We start from the raw sequence: 26109 nt of genomic DNA, 5'->3' as shown, positions 1-26109 counted from the left end.
CACACCAATGGAGAGTGATTCATCAGCCATCTTAGTGCAGGTTCCCTGTCCCTCCCTCTCTTTTTTTTTTTCCTCTCCCGTTCTTTTTTTAAACCATAAATGCAGTGATGTTACTGAAACTATACTCCTTCTAGCAGCAGCATCAGGACAGCACAGGGGCCATAGGGGCATTATATATTAACAAGAGCAGATACCCTAATGGGGTTTAGCCTATCTGAAAGGCAACCATAGCTTTTTATCAGTGGGTGTAATAGAAAGATACTGGCAGGATCGAGTGTCCATCTGCAGAAAAAGAGATTAGAAGCATTCCAAGATTTCAAGGTAACAAAAGAAAGAAGAATTATAGACTTTTTTTTTTTAAATCTAGATAGAGGGAAAAGAAATGAGGAAGAAGAATGACTCTCAAACTTTTCCTGGGTCTGTACTTSCCCGTTTGTAGAGGCACAGCTGAGACAATGCAGCTGGCTCTGTGACAAATGTGAAAAAATAAGCCAATCTGAGCTGGTTGTTAGCAGCTGGAGCACAGTGTCTCAGATAAATGAGCATCTGCTTCAGGTATGGCAGATCTTCCTGTACCRTTCCTGAGAGACTTGCCAAGATTGCAGCAGCTCTCAGCCATCAAAAGCAGTAAGAAAACACTCTTCAATCTCCCAACCCTAACTTTGGTAAAAGGTTACCTTGAAGCAGGGTTTTCTTCTTCATGCCCTTCCTTCTTCATACCAACTCCATCCTTTTTCCTGTCTTACAGCTAGACATGTTTTCTTATTTAATAGTAGATAAAACCAACACTCCCCAGCTGAGCTGCTCAAAGTGATCTGTGTGGGATGTAACACCTCTAACTGTATGGCTGTCTCTAACTTGTCATATTTGCAGCCTGATCGCCAGGAATCCCAGTTTGGCTTGGAACTTCTTGTCTGTCTACCCTTGTCCTGGCTAACAGCCTTTATCAGGGAAGGGTGGCACAAAGTCCAGGTAGCATCCTGCATCTGCTTCTCTTCCTTGTCATCATAAATACTAAAGCCATTTTCTCGCTCMGATACATATTCTACCTGCTGAGGTTGCTCCAGGAGTACCTGGTACTATACTGCTTTTCTTCCTGTTTAGGGGGCTGGAGGAAAAAAAAAATCCACAAAGAGGAAAATGAGAATGAAAAGGGAAAACAGCCATAGGAACCTTGTTGACTCACCCTTGCCTTCAAAGCCTCGCAAAGTCTTCTTTGCCTCACTTCCTAATTTCACAGTAAAGAAAGGTTATATGGAGTGATCCTTGCTAAGGACTGAAAAAGAAGGCTTGACAGGGAATAGAAAAACAGAGAAGGAATAAATAAGCATCAAGGGCAAAGAAGGATAAAACTACCTATACTGAGGAAAAGGAAAGGACCTGACATTTTCTCTGTAAGAGGCAAAAGAGGTATGGGCCTCTGTTGGCCACTTCTGACAAACGCAGAGGCAGGAGGGTTTCTTTCAAGGGCCTGAACTTCACCAAGAGATAGGAGTAGCTACACATAAGGTACAAAAGGTCTTCTCTAGAGGTCAGTAGGCATCTGTGCTGGATGGCCGTTTGTGACACATTCCCCATTCAAAACATCCTTCTGTTTCGAGATTGTATGGTGCTTATATCATCTGTATGTAAGTATTTGTATCATTGTAACAGAGAAAGATCTTTCTAAGCAATGAAACACAATGATGATGTCTGTGGCAATAGCAGGGGATTTGGCAAGGCTGTTTGCAACAAACTGGTGAGGAAGAGGTTTTGAGAAAAATAAAAAAAAATTGAATCTCTGATCACAAAGATAGGTAATACAGAGAATTTTAGACTATYTTATTTATCATTGAGCTAGCTTATTTGGAGATCTTCACTTATTTGGAGATCTCTACCAGAAAAACACCTTTTTATTAAAGCTAACATCAGGACTGTTACGCTTGTCACTGCACCAGTATAAGGGGAATGACTYCTTGCCTTGAAGGACTTCATAATACTTATTTACACATGAAACACCATTTCAAATTGAGTAGAGCTCCTATGAGGAAGCCACATAAGAGCTATGTAAGTATTGGTCACTGCAACTTATCCTGCAGTTATGAATTTAACCTTACATACCAAATCACCATGAGCCAAACCAACTTCTAACTTCCTATAATCAGATCACAAAACATTATCCAAATTACAGGTGAGAACTGAGACAAATAGAGGCAAAATGATTCAGCCATGGTCACCCTAAGCCAGAGATTAAAAAAAAAAAAAAAAAAAAAGGCACTATTCTCCTAAACTTGCACACTGATTGAACTGGCTGCACTGGAATTGCCAAGAGAAGAGAGCCTTACAGCAGGATTTGAGTCATCTGAAGACAACCTGCAAGTAATCCTTACTTAAACAAAGAGGATTTCGGAAGTTTTCTTATGCAAACATTCAGGCTTCTTCTCCTATTCCATCCTACTCCATTTTCTTTTCTAAGATGACTTCTGCAACCCCATGTTTACGGGACAGGAACTGGCTTGTGGCCACAGATTTCACACTTCRTTCTTTGTATCTAGGCCTATTTAGATTTTGATCATGAAACTTCGTGAGCAGCTGAGCTGCAGGTGGATTTTGGGAAGGGCAGGAGGGTAAGAATTTTTTTAAAAAAACCTTCAATGTTTAGTACCACTTAGAGATAGGACAAGCACCTTCCTGTAAAGTGTTTAATGTTTTGAATGGTTTACCAGCTGGAATAGCAACCTTCCTAGTGTTAAGAATCATAATGTGAGCTACTCAATTGATAGAAAACTATAAAGTATATTTAACTTGCAGATTTTTTTTAAAAAAAACAGGATAGAAAAACAACTTTCCAGAAGAGTAGGATTTTTTTTTTTTTTTTTTTTTTTTAAGTAAAGCCTGAAAGAATGGTAATAATATTAGCTACACTGTAGTTTCCAAATGTTAAATAAACTCTTGAAGAGCAAGCCTCAGCAGTAACTCAGCAGTTTCATTTCATAGGGGCTTATGCAATCATCTCTGGTTTTGATCCACACAGGCACATGCCTTGCAAGCATTTCTTTAAGAGTAAAAGCGTCACGTCTCAGAGTTAAGTACCAACTAAACAACAGAATTTGAATTCATCAAAAGCAGGCATTAAATTTAATGGGATTTCAATTAGTGATGGACCAAAATCCAAGCACTAAAATCCTCTCAAAATGCAAGCAAGTTTGCAAATCCACAAGTAGGTCCATACCGTTTTGGGATCAGAATCAAGTAAAACAAAGTTTCAATTCAAGCAGCAAAATTCAATCCTGTATTTTTCCAGGTCTGAACAAGGCTAAAAATCTTTGCGTTTCATACAGGCACATCACAGAAAATAGCAGAGAAAAGAAGAAAGTATTTAAAATTTAATTAAGAAACAAGCTAGTATAATGCTCCATAATGACATTCATTCAGTACAAATCTTGCAGCTATTGATAGACATCATCCTAGGACCTCAGGGCTCCAATACTTGAATTAACGTGAGAATATAAAAACATTTAGTTTCTAGCTAGCTTTTGTGCTTAGCCACAAAAGGAGACCTGAGTACACGAGATGACAACAGAAAGTAAGATTATGGATAATGAGTGTTGTGGGCAGAGAAATAACAAATTTTAAAACAAGAAATGCAATTAAAAAAAAGTAAGACAAACTTTCTTGTGATACAAAGGAAATGCAGAAAACGCATAGGAAAAAAAACGCTTAAAACAGGTGCTGAACTAATATGGGTGCCACTGGTTTGTAGTAYCAGAAGTTATGGTCTAACCCCTTCCCTGAACATGTTTGCATTAGTGTAAACATTAAAGTAAATAATTTCAGTGCGGCAACAATCTAAGCTGTAACACTTCAAATATGAGGCTCTGAAGATTTAGCAATAGTAAAACAATACACATTACACATTCTCCATACTATGGAAACACTTTGAGAATTTTTAAGTACACATGGGGAAAGCAAGTAAGCCATACAGAAATTAATTTACTGCACTAGAGATAAAATTGTTAGCTGCTCTGTCAGTCACATTGCTCTCATAACTGATTACATGTCCAAACAAAATTATTCTGAACAGTATTTAACATGTTTGACAGACACATACTCTGCAGCATTTAAGCTATAACCCAGTAGTCAGACACTAGTTATTAGTTGGAAATTATGGGATCTCAGTGGTATTGCTGCCACATGGCAGGCTTTATTTTGTTTAATTTAACAATAAACTCATTATATTAGCTGAATTCAACAGAAACAGCAGGGGGAATCCCGTTAATTTAATCTTGAACATCAGAGGGCCTCTGAATGCGCTAAAAGAATGAATACAGCAGGAATTTGAGGAATGGTTTCATAAAGAGGAAGGAAGTTTCCATTTCCTCAGAATGCTCATACTGAATTTAAAGTGAGCAAGTCTGATTTCATATTAAATAGTTTAGACATATGCTYACTATTCTAAACAGGATACTGTGCTTGATTTGACCTAGTACAACCATTCTTATGTCTTCTAGTATGGATAAATCCTATATAGTGGTTGCCATAAAAACAGCATTTCTACTTATAGGTTAATATCAGCAACGTCATTGTTTCTTCTTCAAATGTGAAAAGCAAGCAGTCTCATATGCATCATGGTTCAGACAGCAGCTGTTAGTCAGAAGTGACCATAATGCTGGCCTCTTCATGGGCAAATCTTCATTATCAGTGGCTTTAAGCCTTGAAACTCAAAAGACTATTTTTTAAATTACTTCACAAGGATAGCAAGAAGCTTTGCAGCTTTCCACTGTATTAATTTGTGACCTTCTTGACATCTCTATCTTGACTACTTTACTGGAAGAGCAACTTGGAGTGTTTCCCCCCCCCCCCYTTTTTTAATTGAGCAGCTCAAAAACCCTTCCACTCCCTGAATATCAGATGTAGAAGCAAGGGATATGGGCATACCTTGATGTATTCAAGTGCTTTCTCTAAGCAGAGCCAGGTAGACACACATGAAAACAGGTAGCGACTTATGTAGGTACTTCCTCTGGTTTACATGGGTAGTAACTGCTGGAGTAGATGGAACTGTATTTTAAGATAAAAAGCAACACTGAGCAACAGCAAAGGGAAGGGGATAGAAAAGTCACATTCTTCCAGCCCTGACACAAAAGCAAGAGCCAGAGTCGCTCACAACAGTGCTCTCAGCCATAGCCACCAAGAGCATGTACCTGCCTGCTTCACAGCTGTAAAAACCAATACCCAGGCAGAATCTGGACACCCGTAGCCAAAACCTGCAAGCATGATGTTGATTACCCAAAGACATTTCTATAGATGAAGAGGACAAACTACGGCAGGTCTCTGACAACTAGACCTGTTCAAAAGGGCTTTCTCAAAATGAAAATTAACACACAGAGCTCATTAACTGCAGAAGAAGTGACAGCTATCCTGCTGCACATACACAGCTGTGCAACAAGCCAGGAACAGCATAAAGGGTTCCTTGCTGATCTCATCTGCTGTCTTTTTAGGAAAAAAAAATCCAATTATTTTTAATAACAGATATTACCAAAGAAAGATGACTACCTCTGTTATACTCTGGATTAACAGATGCCTGGACTTCCGAGTCCTACACCCCTTGCTCCCTTGGCAAAAAACAACACTCATCTTGGCTTCTAATTTGGTGTGGAAGACATTTCTGAGAATGTGCTGTCACACACAATAATAATAATTAAAAAAAAGTGAGAGAGACTCTAGTAAGCATTTGTTTCTTTTGTGAACTAAGAAAAGCGGCCTCCCCTATTTCAGCCTCTGGGTATAGCCAGCCCTGCTCTTTAAGTCTAGACCTGCAGACTCCTTAAGACAGACTGACCAGAATGAAATGACTCTGATGGTCAGTGCACAGTATGACGTGAGGGAGGACAGGAAAAGCAAGGTAGGAGAAGGAAAGGATAGGGGARGAACACTGAAACTAGGGTGAAGTGAAACCACAGGCAAAACCTCACTCTTTAGTGGAAGAGATTTTATACTTAGTATGTTCTTTTTGCATTTTGTTTTTAACTGTAAAATCCTGAACATACACACATCCTCCCTCCACCCCCGCCAAAAAACCACATAGTTTCACTTTTAACCAATGTATTTCATCAGCATTTTATTTCACACTTAGGAAAAACACCTACAGAGGTTGTTTATGTTTACAGCAGGAATAAACCCCAAAATTCATAATCACTGCAGCTGTAGGAAGTTTCCTATACACTCATGAAATCTGGGTACCTTAATTCTGAAAAGAAATGTCCAGATAGGACAGAAATATGCAAAACACTAGTGGTTTACAAAAGGTAAAGACTATAAACCTATTTATCTTTTCACACAGGAAAAGGACATGAGGAGATTCAGAAAATGTATGTAACCAAATAAACTAGAGGGACTCATAGCCACAAAGTATCACGAAGGCCAAGAAATTAGAAGAAATGCTTGGAATTGTACAGGTAACTAATATATGCCCTGTTTGTGGGGACAGAGATACTGTTTTGCTACATATAGTCTTCGTAACTTTTTCTGAAACATCTGCAAATGGTGCTGTCAAGAGACAGCCAGATGGACCACTGACCTAATCTGATGAGTCTTCACAACATCAAGCTGACTCCAAGGAGGGAGCATAGAATGATTAGTAAGGGAAGTACAAGAAATGTATTTTCCTGCCTTTGACCAGAAGAGATGTTTAAATAGCTTCAGTATCTCTCCTCAGCACACATGCACACCGCTTATTTACACCTGGTATTTCATCCCACTCCACCTTTGCACGCTTTGGCTCCTGTTCCATCCACGCTGGCAATGAGGTTTGCATGCCACCCTTCCAGGACAGATGCAGCWCACAGGATCCTTTGTGCACAGCCACATCCCAAGACTCTGCACAACCYCTGATGGAGCAGGGTCCTGCTTCACGGGTGTCCAGGACATAACAATGATTTTCAGACCCTCCGTATGTCTTACGGCCAGTTACTTTGCAAGACGTAATAAAACAACCCCCTTCGGAGATTTTCTCCATTATGTAATTTCGTTATTATGCACCCACTCTTACCGACAGCATTTCTTGACAGAAAGAAGATTAGTTTGCTATTAGAAATGGAAAATGTAACATCAACTAACAAGAAACAATATGAAAACAAAATGAATTTCTACTATTTTAATGAGCATAATGCAGGGTTTTTTGCTTGCTTTTTCTCATCCTCAAGGCTATTCATGCTTCTACACAATCCTAGATACCCACAAATGTCTTTGCAAGCATCAGCCAGGACATTTGTTTGGAAAAGGCTTTAAAACCAATGCAAAGTGCRAGGATAAAGTAGAGTTCCTTAAAGCCAGGTCCAAAGTGATCCTAACAAACCCTAATACGCACATCAAAAACAAGGGCAAATAAACACAAGTAGATCAGCTCTGTGGCTAAAAGGCTCATCCTATTGAATTCAGGACAACACTCCACAAAGATATTTTGGACTTCTTAATCAGGGGCTTCCTGATGAGTTGTGAAATAGTACAAACTCAGCACAAGCCCATTACGACCATCAAGAAAACCCCAAAACAAACAAAACYCCCAAAACACATGACTACAGCTGTAAAAAACGAACTCATGACTAAACCACTCCCTTTGCCACAGGCTCTCCAGTCCTTTTCAGATAAAGGGATAAAGTTAAGATAAAGCGATTACAGAGCGTTTTTTCAAAGCTCAAAGATCATACATGAGCCATAAAGTTAAACAATAGAATATACTAAAACCTCATGAACAAAAGTAGATTCAAAGATCCAAAGTAAAAATCCCTGTTTTGATTCTATGACTGTTCTGCCAAGAAAGAACATGGTCACAAGCCCGCTTCACTAAGCAGAAGCACTGCTATGGTAGAAACATGGTTTTGTACTGTTAAGGTGTCTAATCAGTAATGAAAAACAAAACTCTTTTTACATCAGAGTGAGGAGACATGAGTCTTCCCTCTGCCTCTAGTCAGTCAAAAACTCTCTCCCCAATGGGAAATTGCATTTTGATGTATTTGCTGATACACTCTGAAAGATATAGTTATACCAGGCCAGACCACTATGAAGAGTTTACTAGTCTGTATAACTTAAAAGCAAAGAAATATAAGCAGGTAGATTGACAAACACCTAACCTGCAAATGCTGCTAATTCAACTCCCATGGAACGTTTTCACAAGAATCTCTGTGTGCAACTGCCACATACTACAAAACAAAAGAGGTTTGAGATTTTGCCTTAGTGCCCAACAGATGCAATAAGCTGACAGCTATCTCATTTCCTGAGCTCAATTTTAGAGCATCTTTTTTAACACAAATTTAAATAACTGAACATAGAACAATTTGGAGCATTAAACAGCTAAATGTAGGGAAAAATAGGAAACTGCTATGTAAAACCTCCCTTATCTGTCTTATAAAAATACTGCCTGACTGCATGTGCAAACTGGAAAGTATTTTACAATGCTCTGTACTCAAGCTGCTTTTATCATTTCAGAGCACAAACTTACAAGCAAAACATTTTTGAGAACTCTTTGACTTTCTATTACAGTTATACCACTAGAAYTGTCTTGCAATGTCTACAGCCACCATTATCAGCACCCCTCACAGATCTGCATGTTGGATAGAATGTTGTCTGAATACTGCAAATTTAATCATTCACCCAATGTTAAGTACGCATCAGACTGCATTATAGACAGTATAATGAATATTTGTGGACTTACTCAACAAGCCATCAAATAGGGGCCAAAATGTGAGACTTTTCTTAACTACTATTTCTTAACTATTCTGGAAAAATGCAGTTCTATTTAAATGAATATCAGTCAAGTAGTTCAATTATGAAATAATTATTGCATTTCCAAGCAATCTGTATTTTTTTAAAATCAAATGAATACAAAAAAATTATCAATTTTGTGTTTAATCACCTCTCATGATTCCAAAGTAATGCCTTTTTAAAAGTTAGTAATGCTTAAAACATGCTCTACAAAACCATAAACCATCCTATTTCCAAGATTTGGGAGTACATGTGCTGCAACAACAATGTGTGCTTATTTCTTTACTATTAAATGCCAAAGGCTGTTTAGTGGTAAAAACAAGTAAAACCCACTAATTACTAGATTGTAATAGAAACAGTGTTTTATGGTCACAGAGGGACATATGCCATTGAAAAAATGCTGTAGGTTGTTCTTAACAATTGTACTTGTAAAAAGAAACCGTATTTCCTTACATGCTGGTGAAGGTGGTTGGCAAACACCCAAATGCTAACACTTCCCACTTCTGTTGGAAAGCACCAGTCCACTGAACCAAAAACCACTCAGTTTTCAGAAAACATTTGGTGAAGTTTCATCATTCAACTTAGAGTCACAGAATAAACTAGCTTGGAAAGGAGCCCTGGAGGTCAGCCCCTGCGAACTTCCGGGCTAATTCAAGTGTAGTTCAGGTTGCTCAGCCAWGCCCACTTAAGCTGGGAATAGCTCCAGCAACACAAGCACCTCTAACCTCTCCGGGTAACCCGTTCCAGGGTCTGAGCACCCACATATCTCCTGGGAATTTCCCCTGCTGCAAGAGGGGGCTGCTGCTTCGTGCCCACTCGCTGGCTCCATCTTCGCTATAACCGCCCTTTAGAAAGCTGAAGGGTGCAGCTGGATTCCCCCCTCCTCCTCCTCCTCCTCCTCCACCTGCTCGTGGCCAGGCTGCATGAAGGCAGCTCTGGGCCCCTGCCTGGCCGTCAGGTGCTCAGGGGCCCTCCGCTGGACTCGCTCCGGTTTGGTGATCCCTATTCGAGGCACCTCTACTGGAACCACACACAGGGCTCCAGATGTGGCCTCAGCTGCTGCATGGAGGGAAATAACTGCTCCCCTTGCCTTGCCGTTCAGCATGTTGYTGGCCCTCATCCCCACACGCGCACACTGCTGACTCAGGTTCTGCTCGTCTCCTGGACCCCAGGGCCTCTTCAGTAAAGCTGCTCCTTAGCTAGCTGGCGTCTGGCTAACTGTTGCTTAAGTTATTCAATCACAGATGCAAGATTCTTCCATTGGTCTTTGGATAGTTTTACATTAAAAGAAAAAAAAAAACCCTCAAGAACAACAAATAGTTATGGCCAGGCTATTTAGCAGAGATGTGGAAGATTCAGTTTCAGATCCTTACATTGAGTGATTCAGATAAAGATACTGAATCCAGGTCTTTCACAGAAGTGTGTGCCCCAGCCCTTCAGCTAGGGAAAAAAAAAAAAAAAAAAATCCTTTATTTACTCCAGCTGGGAAAACAAACAAATCAGTTAAAACAAAAAATAAAAAAAAATACCCAACTTTGAAGTACCCAAGTTATCCTTTTCGATACATATCCCTTGTCAGAAATGTAGCAGAACTTTTTAATGTGGACACCCCATTTATCACCTGCAGAGAAACTATGCCCTCTGCTCGTTTCATAGAACAGCTGAGGTTGTGAGGGCCCTCTGGTCCTCTTTCTTATGCTCCACTTTCATACAGAGCAACTTAGGGGAAAAAAAGAAAAAAAACAAAAAAAAACTTAATTTTGTCCAGTATGGAGTAGCAAAAATTTTGAAATATTCAGAAGGCTTCTGGGAACAGCCCCATCACCTCCTCCAGGGAATTCACTGCTAGTCCTTAAACCACATACCAAAGTCTGAGCTTTNTAAACTCACACACGTCACCTGAGTCTGCTGACAGTCTAAAGCAGCATTTGCACACCATGAACTGTTTAATTGATTTCAGGGAGCTGCTAAAGTTGATTTTCAAGAATGAGTTTAAATGTGAGTGTAACCAGTTTTTTGCAGCTGATGTCAATAGCTACAGTTAACTGATACTAACTAACAGCCCCCAAACCCACTCATGCCTCTCCAGGTGAGAAAACCCACAATCATTCTGTATTCACGGCAAGGGGGGGGGGGCAGAGTGAGAGATGGAGGGAGAGAGAGCGCAAGCGAGCACAAGAGCACACAACAGCAACAGTGCAGGAGAACGCRCAGGAGAGAGCACGAGCAAAAAGTGAGAATAAGAGCAAGGGTGCAAGATAAAGAAGGAGCAAATGAAAGAGAGCAAGAAACCCCCAAACTATTCATGTCCTTCCTGACATATTTTACAGTGTAGTTAAGATTTGTTAGAATAAAAGAGCAGTACAATCAAGTCAATTCTAGTAATTACATATAGGGCATTCTGGGTTGGATTCAAGTCTCACTTGTTTTAAGTACTATTTTATTGAGGAAGGTCTTTTTCCTCTCTCCTTCTCCCCCTTTTTTGCACTTTATCTGAAGGACTTTCATTAGAAAACACAATATTTAAGCTTTATTTTCTGCACTATTCTCTTATATTTTAGTTTTTCATCATTTAAGACAAGTGCTGGATCTACAATCACTCTCTGGCTTTTTAGACCCTCATGTAAGAGGTGACAGGCAACACACTAATATCATCCTCCAAAGAATCAGAACGTCTATCTGTAAATGTAGAAGCAGAAGTGTTACCTCAGAAGAGGACTCTCCAARCTGGGGACACCTCAGAGTTCAAGGACTTGAAGCTAAGCTTATATTTTAGCAGGCAGATATGAAATTCATTTTCAAAACTTATTTTTACAGAATTCCTATGGTGTAAAATGCACTTACAGAGAAGCTGCTCTGCTCTGGAAGCCTTTTGTCTTAAAAGGGCCTCTACGGAAAAAGCTCTTTGATTGCCTTTGAGATGTCATTAAAAAAAAAAAAAAAAAAAAAGAGTCAAGAAGCACAAAGTTAACATAGAATCAAATTACTTAAAAACAATACAATGATTTCTTCTTTTTTCAGCAGTGAAGCCAACTACTTTCAGGCAAGCTGTTCCACAACCAGAAAAGAACATCAGAGATCCAGGAGGTCAGTCAAGCCTCTCAACAGCGTGCTGGCCTCGACCTGCAAGGGCAAGGTGAGGGAGGCCCTGCCGGCCCCACGCGGGGATTCTGCAGGCGTTGTGCAGCCTGCAGAGCAACAGCACAGTGCAGAGCAGGAGGCACGAAGCAACCTGTCATTCTGAACAGGCCCAAATCACTGACTTGCCCCCAGCATTTCTTTATCTTTCTGCCAGCTTTTATTCACACATGCTTGGCGAGGTGCAAYATTCAAGAGCTAATGTTTGTAAATCACTGATGATCCAAAGTATTTGTGTCTACACCATCACAATTAACATTAAATCCATTTGATTTTATAAGGCATTGTATAGACAGCACTGTAATTGATTCAGCTGCATGGGAAACATGGCTACTTTCATCCCCAGTTGATTATACAGTATCARTGTTTAATCCAGTATTAATCAACTCCAGTTTATGAAACTGCATCATCTAGTGTACACAGTGCTGTACTGGCACAAATAATTTCACACTGCAACAGTGTACTAGTTTGCAGCGAAGTTTCTTTGATGAGTTAAATTCTGCTCTCTCTCTTTTTTGTTTGTAGAAGGGACAATCTTAAAGAAACCAGAAACATAAGATTTAAGAGGCTGCATGCTTTGGAACACCTTTTCATCTAACTGGTAWTACTGCAGAAGAAAGGATGATTCACTCCATTCCTGAACTGACAGAGGAACATATGTTTCCAGGGCACCTGACCAAGACAATGGAAAAAACACCAGTTAAGAGTTTGATTTTGCAATATTTAAGTTAATTCATCATATTGCCAACCTGCAAGACCTCAGCTCTGTCTGTGATCTCTACACAGACAAAAGCAGTCAGATAAATAAATGCAAAGAAGTCACATTATTTGTCTGCAGATCAGAGATTGTAGAACATTTTATTCATCCTTGATTTTTCCTGTTACTTACCTGCCAGGACATAAAATAGCATTTGACTCTACTGGTTTGTGCAACTCATCAGGAGTACGAAAGTCAAACTTCTCATTTCCATCTCTGATAAAATCAGATGTGAAGTCTGTCTAAACAGAATACACCTCTGTGTGATCTTTACTAGCCTACTCACTAGCAGATTCCAAGGTCTTTTCATGAAGTTTGAAAAGGTTCTGACATAATCATAAAATAAAAAATGTTGATCCCCTAAGCAAAAAAAAAACACAGACTGAGTTTTGCTGAGTAAAATACAGGCTCTTCTGCTGGCATGGTCTTTAAATTGACTATTCACGACGTAAATCTGCATCTCTTGGACTGAATGCTTGGCATAAGCATCAGGAAAAAAAAAGAAGTCTGACTTTAAGGTAGTTTGCTTCATTTCTTTTGCTGACTTACCATCATTTTCAGATTCTTTTCCCAATTTGAGATACATTGAAYAATGAAGCACAGGTCCAGGGAAACACTGGAAAGACCTCAGGATTTGCCATCATTGTCCATTAGCAGCATTTGCAAAAACAAATTGGTCCAACAATCTTTTTACAGGCCAAAGCTAAAATCCAGTAACATCAGACCTTTTTTCAGAGATTTTTTTCTTCCCTCCTTCTTTCTCAAGCCATTATTTAAATTCAAAGTGACACAAGCTGAACCTCTAAGAAAGGAAAGTCATATGGGAGCAACCTCACTGGCCTCAGTACTTGCAGCAAGCCAAATATGCTCGAACTTTGGAGTAAGTTTTGGTTAAGATCTGAGCTGTTTGACACAGGCCTGCACATACAGGTCCTAGTTGCAGCAGGAGCCCTAATCCTTTAAGCTGCTCTTGCTCACTGGTTTGTGAGATAAACATCCTAACCAACTTAACAATACTAAAGAAGAAATCCAAATTTCTCAAGACTGCTTGACAAAGAACACGGAAYGTACTGTAAAAGCCCATATATTTTGTATGCTTATTCACAATATTGACTGTTAATGGTACTTGCTTAAAATGATTATTGCACACAGCATGGCTAACTTTTAAATGCAAATTGTATGCAAATATATGCAATGCCATCTTTAATGCAGATATARCAAAAAGTATTAAGATATGCAGGGCCTAATTAGGTTCTACATCAAAAACTATATATAAACTTGACTCCAAACTCTCAGCAAAACAAATCTGAGCTAGAAATCCCAGCTAGAAACACTACTAGGGAAAGCAGGGGCAGTAATTCTTTCCCTGTGCCTTCCAAAAACTGAGAAAAACAAYGTACTCGAATGTTTTGTTCTTTTCTCTCTTCAGATGAGGCACCTTCCTTTTAGCAAGATGCAGACAGAATGGCACAGACATTTCATTCTCTTCTATTTCTCAAGATTTAAAACGACAAAAGAAAACCTTCACTTGTATCTAGAGAACACATGAAAGTCAGGAGCAGGGACATAAAAACACCTGCACAATGCAAGACTCAGTCTAAACAGAGAAAGAAAAACCTGGCTTATCTTCTTTAAAGAAAGGGGCTGCTCTGTTACTGCCCAGCCGGTAGGACTTTGACTACTGAATTCTTTGGAACAGAATAGCACTTGTACGTAGCAGAACCCAGAGGCAATGATCAGCCTCGGAGACTTGCATTATTAATGTCCTGAAATAAAGGAACGAGTTGACAGCCTACAGTCATCAGTCAGGTATATAACACTGAACGGGCTTTTTCCCTCATTCTTTGTCAAAGAAGAGGCTGAACTTCGCTGCGTAACTTAGTGAATTCCACAGAGGGTAAGAACTGCATCACAGCCTGCATAGGAATCAAGATTAAGAAAATAATAAAAATATCCATCTTACACTGGGCCAAAACTAAAGCTGAATAAGAGTAAGACTTACTCCAAGAAGAACACCAGTTTGAGCACCAACTTGAGCTAAGGACAGATCTAGTATCAGAGGGACCAGAGAAAAGCCTGGCCACATCCTGTGCTTAGAAGGAAGCAATTTAAGCTCTAGTTGCTCATGAGCAGCTGTGGAAGAGAAATCAACCTGCTCCACCCTTGAGAAGTACTTGGAGAAAAGGACACACAGCTCTCCAAGAAACACACATCTCCTTTTTAGGAAGGAGTAAATACCTTCCCTTCCTGCCTCAGCACGTATAATTCTAGTGATGTTCCTTAGCCAACCAAAAGCCGAGCGTTTTCTCGCCCYGTTCTCCACCCTGCGCCTCCGCTTTCCCAACGCGCACCTGGAATCCTCCTCGAGCTGCGCTGCCGGGAGGCCTCGGCCAACCCCACCCGACAGCTGGCCACAAACATGCCCCTTCCCAAATTCCCAAGCAGGGCCGTGATAATTTGGATATCCAAGCAGGCTGTATAAGCCTGCAAGGAATTTGGTGCCAATTGCTCCCTCTTTCTCATGGGACTAATTTCTTTGAGGAAAAATGCTGCAAACTATTCACTTTGAAATATAAAGGTTGCCTTTAATTTTTTTTTCCATTTCTCTCTATTTCCCTTATATCTATTTTTCCAGTATTATGAGGGAAAAAAAAAAAAAAATCTGAGTCACCACGTCAGCCCAGTCCAAGCCAGACATAACATCCTGCATATGCTGCCCAGGGTATTATAAAAAAATGCCTTTCATTTCTCCCCCGCTSACCCTCGTGGCAAGGCCCGTTCCCCACGGCTGCCCACGAGCCAGCAGGGCTTTCCAGCAGGCTGCATGCTGCAATCCCTCGGCTGGAGCCTTCCTACCGAGGCAAATGCGCTTCACTGCTGCAAGAGCAGCATGGCCCTAGCAAGTGTTTTTGTTTGTTTGTTTGTTTCCTCCCCATTCCCCCCCCCCCAAAAAAAAAAAAATACACCCACAGATGTTGGGGGGTAATACTGGTCTACTGGTCACAACCTGATTTTTCCCACCTTCAAAAGGCACGAACAAATACTCTATGGGCGCTGCATCACCAGCAGCAGAGTCGAGCGCTCCACGGTGAGGCGCCGGGCCACCGGATAAAAGGGCACCTGGAGCGAACGCTAGTTATGAGATCTCAAGAACCTGCGTCAAGAACATAACACAAGCGAGCGCGTGGAAGCGGGAGCGGAGAGACTCGAGCGGCGCAGAAGCGGCCTGCAGCCCGGAGCAGCCGGCAGCGGCCCAGGCCGCCGCGCGCGCGGCCGTCCCCCGTCCTCTCCGGCACTGCAGCAATGTTGTGAGCCTCGTATTTGAATTAACCAGGCCCAGAGGATAAAACTTTCAAATTAAGCACATTCCTACAGGATTTCAGGCTCATTGTGTATGCACCAAGGAAACATAACATCCTAAAAATAATACATACACAGAAAGGAGCACATTTTCCAGGCACATTAAAGCAGAATATGAATTATAAGCAAGCTCATAGGAAAAGACATCAGATTACATGCAAAATGGAGCTTTTGTAAATAACGTTCTTTGTAAGCTACCACAATTATCATCAACCATTTAATTTTGCTAACACCACATCTATCATAGCTGAAATTGTCCACTTCTGCTCCCCCCCGGTGAATTATAAAGTTCCAGATTTTACAGATTTCAATCTAACAGCTATTTAGATTACTAATCATCAGCTAGGACTCGATTTATATTAATTTCAGTATATGTTATACAGCTAAACAGCAAACATGAACTAAATACCAAGCAGCAATCATCAGACGATAATATTCAGAAAACTTTAAAGCTTTCTAAATGATTTAATTGATGTCAATACCAGAAGTTTATCTGTATCAAATTGCATTAAAATCTTAATACCAAAGAACTGTCACATTTWAAACAGTCAAATATTAGACTATTGTTCAGTAGTGATTCAGAAAACTATAATAAATGCAATACCAGTTTACTTTTGAATATTAAAGCAAAAACTTTAGCATTATTTTGTGCAAGTTTAGCCTTTTAGCTACAGATTCACATGGTCCCTATATTTCAAATTACTAAATATGACAGAATATTTAAGGGCTTTGCACATTAAGCCAATGAAAAATTCAAAATCCCTGACTGGAATTAGTAATTTAGCCCCAAGCTAATCAGAGAAGTTATTCCAGTAGAAGCAAAAGTCTTCCAATTGGCCCTCAGCTTAATTCTACTGATTAAAGAAAATAATAGTAATTAATACAAGTCAATTTGCTTTGCTACAGTCCCTTTACAAGCTGAGTTAGAACCAGTATGGAGAAACAGTCTGAAACAAACGTATTTTGACCACCCTAAGAGCACTTTTTCCTCTAATCTATTATATTAACTTACGACTGGCTTTAAAACTTGGAGTTTGAACTTAACCAGAAGGTAGTTATGGGAAGGTCTTAATATGGTTAGGGAGCTCACTTGGAGAAAAAAAGGGTGCTATTCCCAGCTCTGCAAGATTCACTTGCTCTACAATTTAGGGCAAGTTACTTCTTCCAAAATTTTATAATTTGAGAGTTCAAAGGTTAGGCACTAAAAGCAGTAGACTAATTTTCAGAGGCTTGAGACAACTGGGGATAAACAGCTAAAATCATCAAAAGCCARAAGTACAATTCACATTACTTGTTTGGGGGCTTAAATTGTTTCTCTCTACTCCTTAAAGGCATTAAAATATGTCACATAAATGGGAGACGTTCATAAGCTAATACAAACAGCTATTTAATAAAATAACACAAATGTAGTGTTACAGTGTAAACAGGTGAAAAGAGCGCAACTCTGCTCCCACCAGGTGTAGCCAACCTTCTCCAGACTGCTACCACGGGGCGGGTCATTTCACCCAACCTGCGTTTAAGCGGCACCGCGAGGAGGGGTCCCCAGCTCCTCCGGTGAGGAGTCCCCAGCCCTTGGGGCTCAGCGACAGCGAGCTGGGCCAGCAGCCTCCAGGGCGCTGCCTCTGGCGCTGAGCACGGACAGACACGCTCTGTGGCATTAGAAGTGCACAGAAAAAAGTATGCATTGGAGAGATCCATGGAAAAAAGATCAGGGTCGCTAGCAGGCAGAACTTCTCTGAACATATCATTCTTTCAGYCCTAGCTAGCCAGCAGGAACAGACCCAGAGTTAAAGACACACGCAAATTCTTATACGAGATCCTAGAGTTTGCACCAAGCTGCATGCAGTGAAGCATAGTCTGTTCCCATTGGAGCTGTTCACGTGCAAATAAAGTTTCTCTAACCACAGTTAACAATCAACAATCAAAAATCAGAAATATTTTTTCCAGACGTTTACACTCGAGTACTGGGTCCGATTCGGCTGTTTTTAAGCTTTGGCCAGAAGCACCATTTCTCTGTTAACACAGAGCCACAGGAAGGGAACGCTTATCTGACCAGCTGTTTGGGAAGTTCTCTTTACTCTTAAAAGCAGGGCCCCTTCTTGACAAGAGAGATGTACAATAAATAAATAAATAAATAAATAAATAGTTTTTCAGGTAAGATGCAGATTCTTAGATTCTATGCATCTCACATCAAGGAAGAATTGTTAGTTAAAGGAGTAATCAGTGAAACATCGTTTTGCAATACTGCGGAATCCAGAGAAGAATCTCTGCAGTACTTCATACATAACCAATTGTGCATAACCCTTTACAGATAGTTAAACTAGCAAAAATAGAAAAAATAGTTTYTTAAAAAATAGAAAAGAATCTAAAGCAAATACTGTAGCAATACCCAAGAGTTAAATACAAAGACATTTTTAACTATTCTGYGTATATAGCTTGGCAGTAGTGAATACGTGAATAGGCCATAGAAGCATTTAATATGTTCTACATCTTGCAAGCCTTGGACCAACAATAAATGCTGCATTCCCCCAAAGAACCCGATACCGTTGAARTCAAGGCACAACACCATTTACAAATTCACTACCTACTATGGCATCGCCTGCAATGTGGCCCCAGCCATGCTCCTCAGAARCCTGAAGAAACAAAATTTGAGTATTGATATTCCCAGCATTAAGTCTTTCCTCCAAGCAGCTGCATGTCTCTATACAACAATTCTCACGTTTCCGTTCTAAGATGGGGAGAAAAGGGCTCTGGGACAACACAAGGAGATGCTACAAAACAAGTCATCGGAAATTTCCCAAGCCTTACGTGCGAATGCTAGGGACATCACACACAAAATAAATAAATCCAAGCTACAGACAGCATGATGCAAGCCTGTGACCAAAACCTTATAACTGGTCCACTTAGATCTAGGTCCCAAACCCTCTGCACACATTCGAAACACTCGAGTCCCTCACACAAGAGGTGCTTGGCCCTTGTGGTCAGACCCGACAACCGACTGCTCAGAGTTACTGCACGCCCGTGGACCGGGGCGGCGCTCTCAGCACGCGGGGCCGCTCGCGCCACAGCGGGTTTTTCTAAGCCAAGTCAGTCTTGCCTGCTTTGCAGGCAGAGTGCACAGGGTCTCTGTGAACACCGAACTTGCGCAAGGCAGCGAATCGCRCAGCTATCGCGCTAGCATGCCTTTGGCTCCGAGCCAGTACGTTGTTTTGACCTTGGTATCACCATCCTTTTTGGGGCATTTTTCCATGTATGCCAAACCCAGCATTTTGTTACTCTCGCTGAAAATGACTTATTAGTGTGCATATGCACCCCTGTGTGTGTGCATATATATATATGCAAATGTGTAAAAAAAAAAATTGGGAGTGGGAGAAACAGGGAGGGATAGAATTTGAATCATGAGTGCATACAGACATACTACCAGTGTTGGTTTTGGTTTTGCTTTTTTTTTTTAAAAAAAAAACTCCAGAGTTATCACACACTAGCTAGTACCTACAAACTTACTTATAGAAGATCCTGAGCAGTAATTCAGTTCTTTGCCTTGAAAGCAGATTTTTTGACTCCTATGCTTTGAGCAAATAATTAGTGCAATAGTAAAGTTGGAAAATTCTAATTCCACCTAAAATTTAAGGCAGTTTTGGCCCAATGTCCTGATGAGACCACATAGCAATACTGCAACCAGAAAATAAACTTTTACTATATATGTGCTCAAGAAACATATTTCACACATCGATACAAAATTTCACAGCTCCCAAGGTGAGACTCCATTTGTTTTCTGTGGATTCACCATCTTTCTAATCACACAAAACTGAATATTCTTGAGTATAACCATATTCTTCCTGGACAATGTCCTTTAGTCCTAAAACAGTGCTGCACAGCGAGTTAAAAAAAAAAAAAAAAAAAAAAAAAGAAAGAAAGAAAGAAAAAGAAAAAAGCTGAAGTACTTCTCTGGCATTTTCCATTGCTGGCAAGGAAAAATACAAGATAAGCCAAAAGGAGCATCCAGATTTGAAGTCAATATTGCACCAGAACGTTTGAAAATACCAATGCATAAACGTATAATGCCTAGATTACTAAAGGAAAATGATCATTTATGGCATGCAATAGCAAGGAAGGACTTCGTTTTTCTTTATTCTCCAGTGCTGAGTGAGTACTGTTGGCAGCTTCCCRCCTAGACCCCCCCCCATTAGTCTATCATAGTAAGCTTGCTTGCATGCTTACTGCATCTGCTTCTCATTTAATGACCACTGTTTTGGTCTGTCAAAAACTACAACAAGTATCCAAATCTGCMAGATTAGCCAAATATTTTGACAATGTTGTATGTCTCATTTTCTTGGAGAGAAAGAATAAAGAGGATTTTCACTTTTCAAATAACTTCACTAGAGCTCTTAATCAAAATGCTACAGAGAATCAAATGGCAGATTGAGCAGACTTCTAGTGACAAAATACGGCATGCCATTTTRTTTCCGAGAGCTTGCCAATTCTCCGCACACTGCTACCACAAGAACTCAAACACAGGACTTGAAGCTATCATTCGTATCACATGGCAGCTGCTTTTTAACAGAAACCAACAGGCCCAGGGAGCAGAAAGAGACAACTAAAATGGATGTAAAGAGATGTAAAAGGCTAGAGATATATCTTAAAGGTAAATATAGCCAACCCCTACACAAATCACTACAGACTGTAACGGAGTGCTGCAGTCAAACACAGCAGCACGAATTTATACCACTAGAAAATCTAAGCTATAGAAAGGACATCAAGATTGCAACAGTGTTGGCTGTCTGGTGAGGAAGAAGGAAGGTTCACYTAACATGTTCACTCCTGTGCTGCAGGAAGGTGAGCGCTCCGCACGCGTGCGARATGAAGACCAGGGATACAACTTTATTAGAACTTGGTGCATCACAAGTTGTCTTCAGGTTTCTTTCAGTTCTTCTCCACTCATTATCACTTCAAGCCCTACTCTTCTTGTAGTTCAGAGTTTAGGCCAGCTGCAATGCAACAAGGTGGTTAAGCATCTGGAATTTGCCATTAAGGAATGGCAGATAAAGTRAATTCTTCTATATTTTTGCTTATAGCGTTTGACAAAAGAAACCGCAGAGGTCAGCTAATGTGGTGGTCACAAATACAACAGTGTTTGTTTTGCTATGCATTTGCTTTTATTTTTAGCCCAAGAGTTCATCTGTGGAATCAGAAGATTAGAAAAAGAAGATATATTTTTGATGCATAATTTCCAAACAATCTCTATTTACCTTGTAAATTTGGTTATGCCTATTCTATAAGGGAAAGATTTATTTACAAGATTTATTGCTTATTTTGGTATTTTCAAAGTTTCCYGAATTGACTGCCAGATATTTCAGAAATATTTTTAAAAAATTGTTTTTTCCCTAAACACTTACGTAATTTAGCACTTGGCAACCCACCCAAGAAAAATATAGAACTTTCTTTTGCACCTTTTACCTTTCCCCTGTCTTAACTAAAAGGTCTGTTAAAAGTCAAACTTACTCAAACTTTACCCATGGAAGGCAAAAACTATTTTACAAAAAACAAAACAAAAACAAACAAACAAACAAAAAAAAAAACACTATACTTTTCACCTTGGACTGTTAGAGATGTTTCAAAACCAGCCCAGGAAGCACATAGTGACCACAGTACCCAGTGCAGCCCAATCACTTGCTACAGCTGGGATCACTCCCGTGGTACCACCACAATAGAAGCAACCCAAGTTCAGTTCCGAGGCAATGGAAAGAGGTATTTTGTACTCAAWCCATCACTGTCATCAGGCAATCAGGATAGCAGCTAATTGCTGCACTTTCAGCACGTTTCCTCTGTGCCGCGGTCAGATCAAGACAGTTTTGACATCTAGAGACAAGACGTACACCACATCTCTTGCAGTGCCAGGCTCCAAGGACACAGAATTCGCATTGGTGTCTATGGGCAGACATAGAAACCTGGATAAATCTACATCAGCTTTTAACACTTAGGAGCACAAAGCATAGTTTTCTGACCAAAAATCAAGATGCTAAGACTTCTGAAAAGACAAATGTATCATGGGTGTCTATAGGAACCAGCATTCTYAGAACAGCTGAAAAGCTTTCACTACACAACAATTCTCACCTCCCTGATGCTGTTTGGCCATCACTGCCAGGACAACCTGTCTACCAGAGGGAGCCTATCATTTCCATTTTTAAGACACAGGCAGAGTAGCTGACACTCATAGGACTGTTAATCTGCTAATTTCTGCCCCCTCCCCCATGATGAACAATGATTCTTTGGGTTTTTTGCATCTTCCTCTGCCATGTGATGATAATTTTGTCACAGTGACAGGTCAAATGAGTAGATGCTATAGCAACACTAATTGTTTCTTGTCTGACCTCAGCCCTCCCTTTTCATCTTTACTACTTCTACTGATCACCGAGTCCTTGTAATACAAAAACAAAAGTGTGAGAGATCATTCACTCAAACCTGGTTCACCCTCTCTTTCACACCATGCACTTCTGCTACCATAACACAGACTGAATGACAAGAAGCAAAGGTGATCTCTTCCAACATAGAYGCTGAATCCCGCATCCCCAGTCATGGTTGTCTTAAATGCCTTGGACTTGTATCTGCCTGCCGCCATTCTTTTTCTGCACCAGATTTTAACGATTTCTTCAAAGACAACATTGGCAAGTGTAACGTTCTTTCCTTTCCCTTTGATTGGATTTCCCTTCTGTAACTTCATCCTCCTTTTTCTACCAAAGATGAAGGAGATTTTCAACTTTTCTATTCCTCTAATTCATCTGTTTTCCCCATGGAAGTATTTTTCCCTTTCTATCTTTCTAATGCCAACTGTCTTTCCTGCCTAATTCTTCTCCTTCATCTCATGTTCTCTTTGGGCTTTTTTCCAAGACAAGTCTAACCTTAATCCTTCCCACATCAGAAATACTGACCTAATTCCACTAACAAATCAACACCTTATTGTCCTCTCCAGCTCACTGGACATGTTATACTGTCAAGAATTTCTCTCCTCCAAACCCAGTGCAGAAACCATAAAATGAGTTTGTTATTCCTCACATTGACCAAGTTACTGATACAGTCTCCCACGCATAATTCAGAATTAATACTTTGCAGTTACTCTCACCAAMCTGTAAGCCCTTTTCACTGTCGCAAACTGGAATTTGCCACATTAACAATCCGATCGCTAACATATGGCCTTCTCTATGTTCATAGAGACCACCCTCATCCAGAGGGAAGATAAGCCTTTGTGCATGCACTGAAGTTGCTGGAATATCTCACAGTGTCTTCCGGCTCCTATAGTCAACAAACAACAACAACAACRTCACAGATGCTTTCTCTTTATAGTGACCAAGTGTTTTTCACAAGTCAGAACATGCAGTTCTTGTCAACTTGGATGTCTGCAGTAGTACAGAACACTCAGTACCTAGTTGTCCCCATACTTGCTTAGAAATGGTTACATGGGAGCAGGGGAAGAGATACCTAAGAAGACATTCTAAACATACAGGGCTGAAGAAATTCATAAGCAGCCGATAAATCACTATTATTGAGGGAATCTCTAGACCTCAATATATCTTGAGTGAAATCTTCAAGCATCAAAATATGAGAGTTTTGTCAATAGCTTCCATCAGCCCTCAGTATCATTTTTTGGTTCTGAACCTTATCTAGTGTTTTGACCTATACCTGACAGTAAGCCTGGTCTAGAATAAACATATCCTTACTCTCCTAGCATTTAGCCTCTAATTTTTTCATCCCCTGCAAGTGCTTTTACATTTTTCATAATTTTTTGAGGTCTTCATAGCATAGAGGTCATCTTCTTAGTTCATACATCAGTAAGAACCAGAGAGGGGGGAGAAAGAATACATCTCAAATGTATTTTCACCAAATGTTCTTGAAAACACTAACATATCAGGTCACTCACAGCTTTTCCTCAGATAATTGTTACTTTACATTTTCCCTTTACAGTGCCTTAAAAACATACACCTTACACACTACTTCCCTGTCTGGCATCAACCTCTCAAGTTTCACCTTCACTATATGTACATAATTTTATATACACACACAGATATATATGTACATAAATGTATTTGTGTGTGTATATATACAAATACATGTGTATATATGTACATATACATATGTGTATATACACATACACACAGAGAACTTTTCTAGTGCATTTCTCCAAACACATTACAGAGCTAGGCAAGTATTATCATCTCCACGCTACAAGCAAGGTAACTGTAACATGGAGAATTAAAAATAAATTATATAAGATTGCACAAAGCCAGCAGCTGACTAAGAAATAAAACTGTCCCTGAATTCTCAGGCTTTTAATCAATTAAATATCCAGATGCAGAAATTCCAATGTTCGGCCATTTTGTTGTGTCTGCTCTCTTGGATGGATTCTGTCATATCACAGTTTGGTCTCATCCCATGTTTTTTTTCAATATTTGAAGTAGGAATAGTTAACAATCCAATACATTCAGTAAAATCTAAGGGCTTTCTAAAAATTGTAAAAGAATTACTAGACAAAACTTGTAAACTACAAGACATAACTGCTTTCAGCTGCCAACAATCAAATACTGACCTTCTCCTCCAAACACCATCTTAATTTCAACGTGAATACAAACTACACCTTTTTAAAGGGACTAATCACAATCGTGTTTCTCCATGATGCCTAGCAGAAGTACTTGAACTATAAGCATATTCTGTTTCTAGTTGACATAGCACAAGTCCAAAACATGGTTGAGTAGCCTCATATCCTGGTTGAGGAACAAAATACAGAGCAGCACACTCAAAGCAAAAGGGCCAAAGGAATCAGTTGAAGCATTTTATTTTCTTCTAGTCTTCTCACCTCACTAGCTGCACAAGACTGATGTACACATAGATAAAGGCCAGTTTTTCCCAAATAAGCCTCCAGGTGGATGTCCACAATACTCCACACAAGCACGTGGTATTTTTCAGCTCAGCATGAATACCTCTCCGAAAACCAGAACTCCACATTGTCCTGCAGCCCCAAAAGCGTAAAGAATTCATCAGAGCAGCTAGGAAGACAAGTAGCAATTAGAGAAYATTCAAAGTCTTTAATAAATGTCCTTAAATAAAAAGAAACTGTGTTTACCTCTCATTYGCATTCACAGAGACAGTTTGGGAATAATTTAGCTTCTGATTCTATTTTCCTTCTACTATGATGTTARCATATGGTACAATACAATCAAAGTAACAGGTGGTGTTTTTTGTTTAAAACTGGCATTTCTATAAGGCCTGCATAACACCATCACCATAATTGATTCTGATAGGCCAAAGATACAGCAGTGGTTACCCCTGCAAAAGCAAGTAAGAGTAAAAATCCAGCTCTTGGCTCTGAGCTGTAGGACTTCTAAGAAGCATGCGCTCAGCTAATGAAGAAAACTTTTATAAAAGAAAAGAAACAGACTCTTCTCATTAAATGAGAAGCAGATGCAATAAGTATGACAGTGTCCTTCTCATCCAAATCACACTTAGATGAGCTTAACGAACCTTGGAAACTGAGAGAAATCAGAACAAGATCAAGTGAAGTCAGCCCAGATACCAATATTGAATTTATATAGTTGCTAGTGAGTAACTGGGTGTCCCAAGTGAGAGCAATCCCTAGTGATATCCGKATGATTTTTTTTTCATTCAAAGAATGCCTCACAGCCAGGTTTTGCAGTATGCTACACAGTAATTTTTAATGCAAAAAGCAGGAGCAGATGGTGCATCTAAACCTGACCTCTTCACTGCAAGAAGGCAAAGAAGAAAGGCTGCCTCATCTGGCACATCCCTGTCTCGTCCTCACTCACCCCACGCTGCCCCAGGATGCAGAGAACGTCCAGCTGGGCTTGGGGTTGCCCTGCTTCTTCCCACCATGCTCACTGTCAAGACAAAAAGGCATTTCTAAGGCACGTGTTTCTCTTTCCAGCAGGACTAATGCTAAGAGTGTTTAACTTCAGGCTGTCTAGTAAGACCCAGAAAAATATATTCTCCAGAGTCTGTTTCTAATTTCTCATTTCAAGAATGCTTCAGAACAAGTGTTATTTCAGAGACTGTAACTCTTAAAATTTTATGATGGGAATGGAAGGCAAGAAGTCTGGAGACTCAGT

The 26109-nt window shown here is 40.0% G+C and overlaps 1 protein-coding gene and 1 long non-coding RNA gene across 3 annotated transcripts in view; one reads left to right on the top strand and one right to left on the bottom strand.

Annotated features, from left to right (window-relative positions):
• Window positions 1-6357, top strand: part of LOC146596580 (uncharacterized) — a 30502-nt gene extending 24145 nt beyond the window's left edge. Inside the window, exon 3 of the long non-coding RNA XR_014895615.1 lies at window positions 6320-6357. This is a non-coding gene — a long non-coding RNA (uncharacterized LOC146596580). The remainder of the gene's footprint in view (window positions 1-6319) is intronic.
• RORA (RAR related orphan receptor A) overlaps window positions 1-26109 on the bottom strand; it is a 384486-nt gene that overhangs the window by 254756 nt on the left and 103621 nt on the right. The gene's annotated exons all lie outside the window — the stretch shown is intronic.

Source organism: Rhea americana, unplaced genomic scaffold (genome assembly GCF_003343005.1).
Source record: "Rhea americana isolate MKP2758 unplaced genomic scaffold, rheAme1 scaffold_2, whole genome shotgun sequence".
Lineage (NCBI taxonomy): Eukaryota > Metazoa > Chordata > Aves > Rheiformes > Rheidae > Rhea > Rhea americana.
The sequence above is the reverse complement of the archived record's forward strand: the minus strand, read 5'-3'. Positions and strand labels throughout refer to the sequence as shown.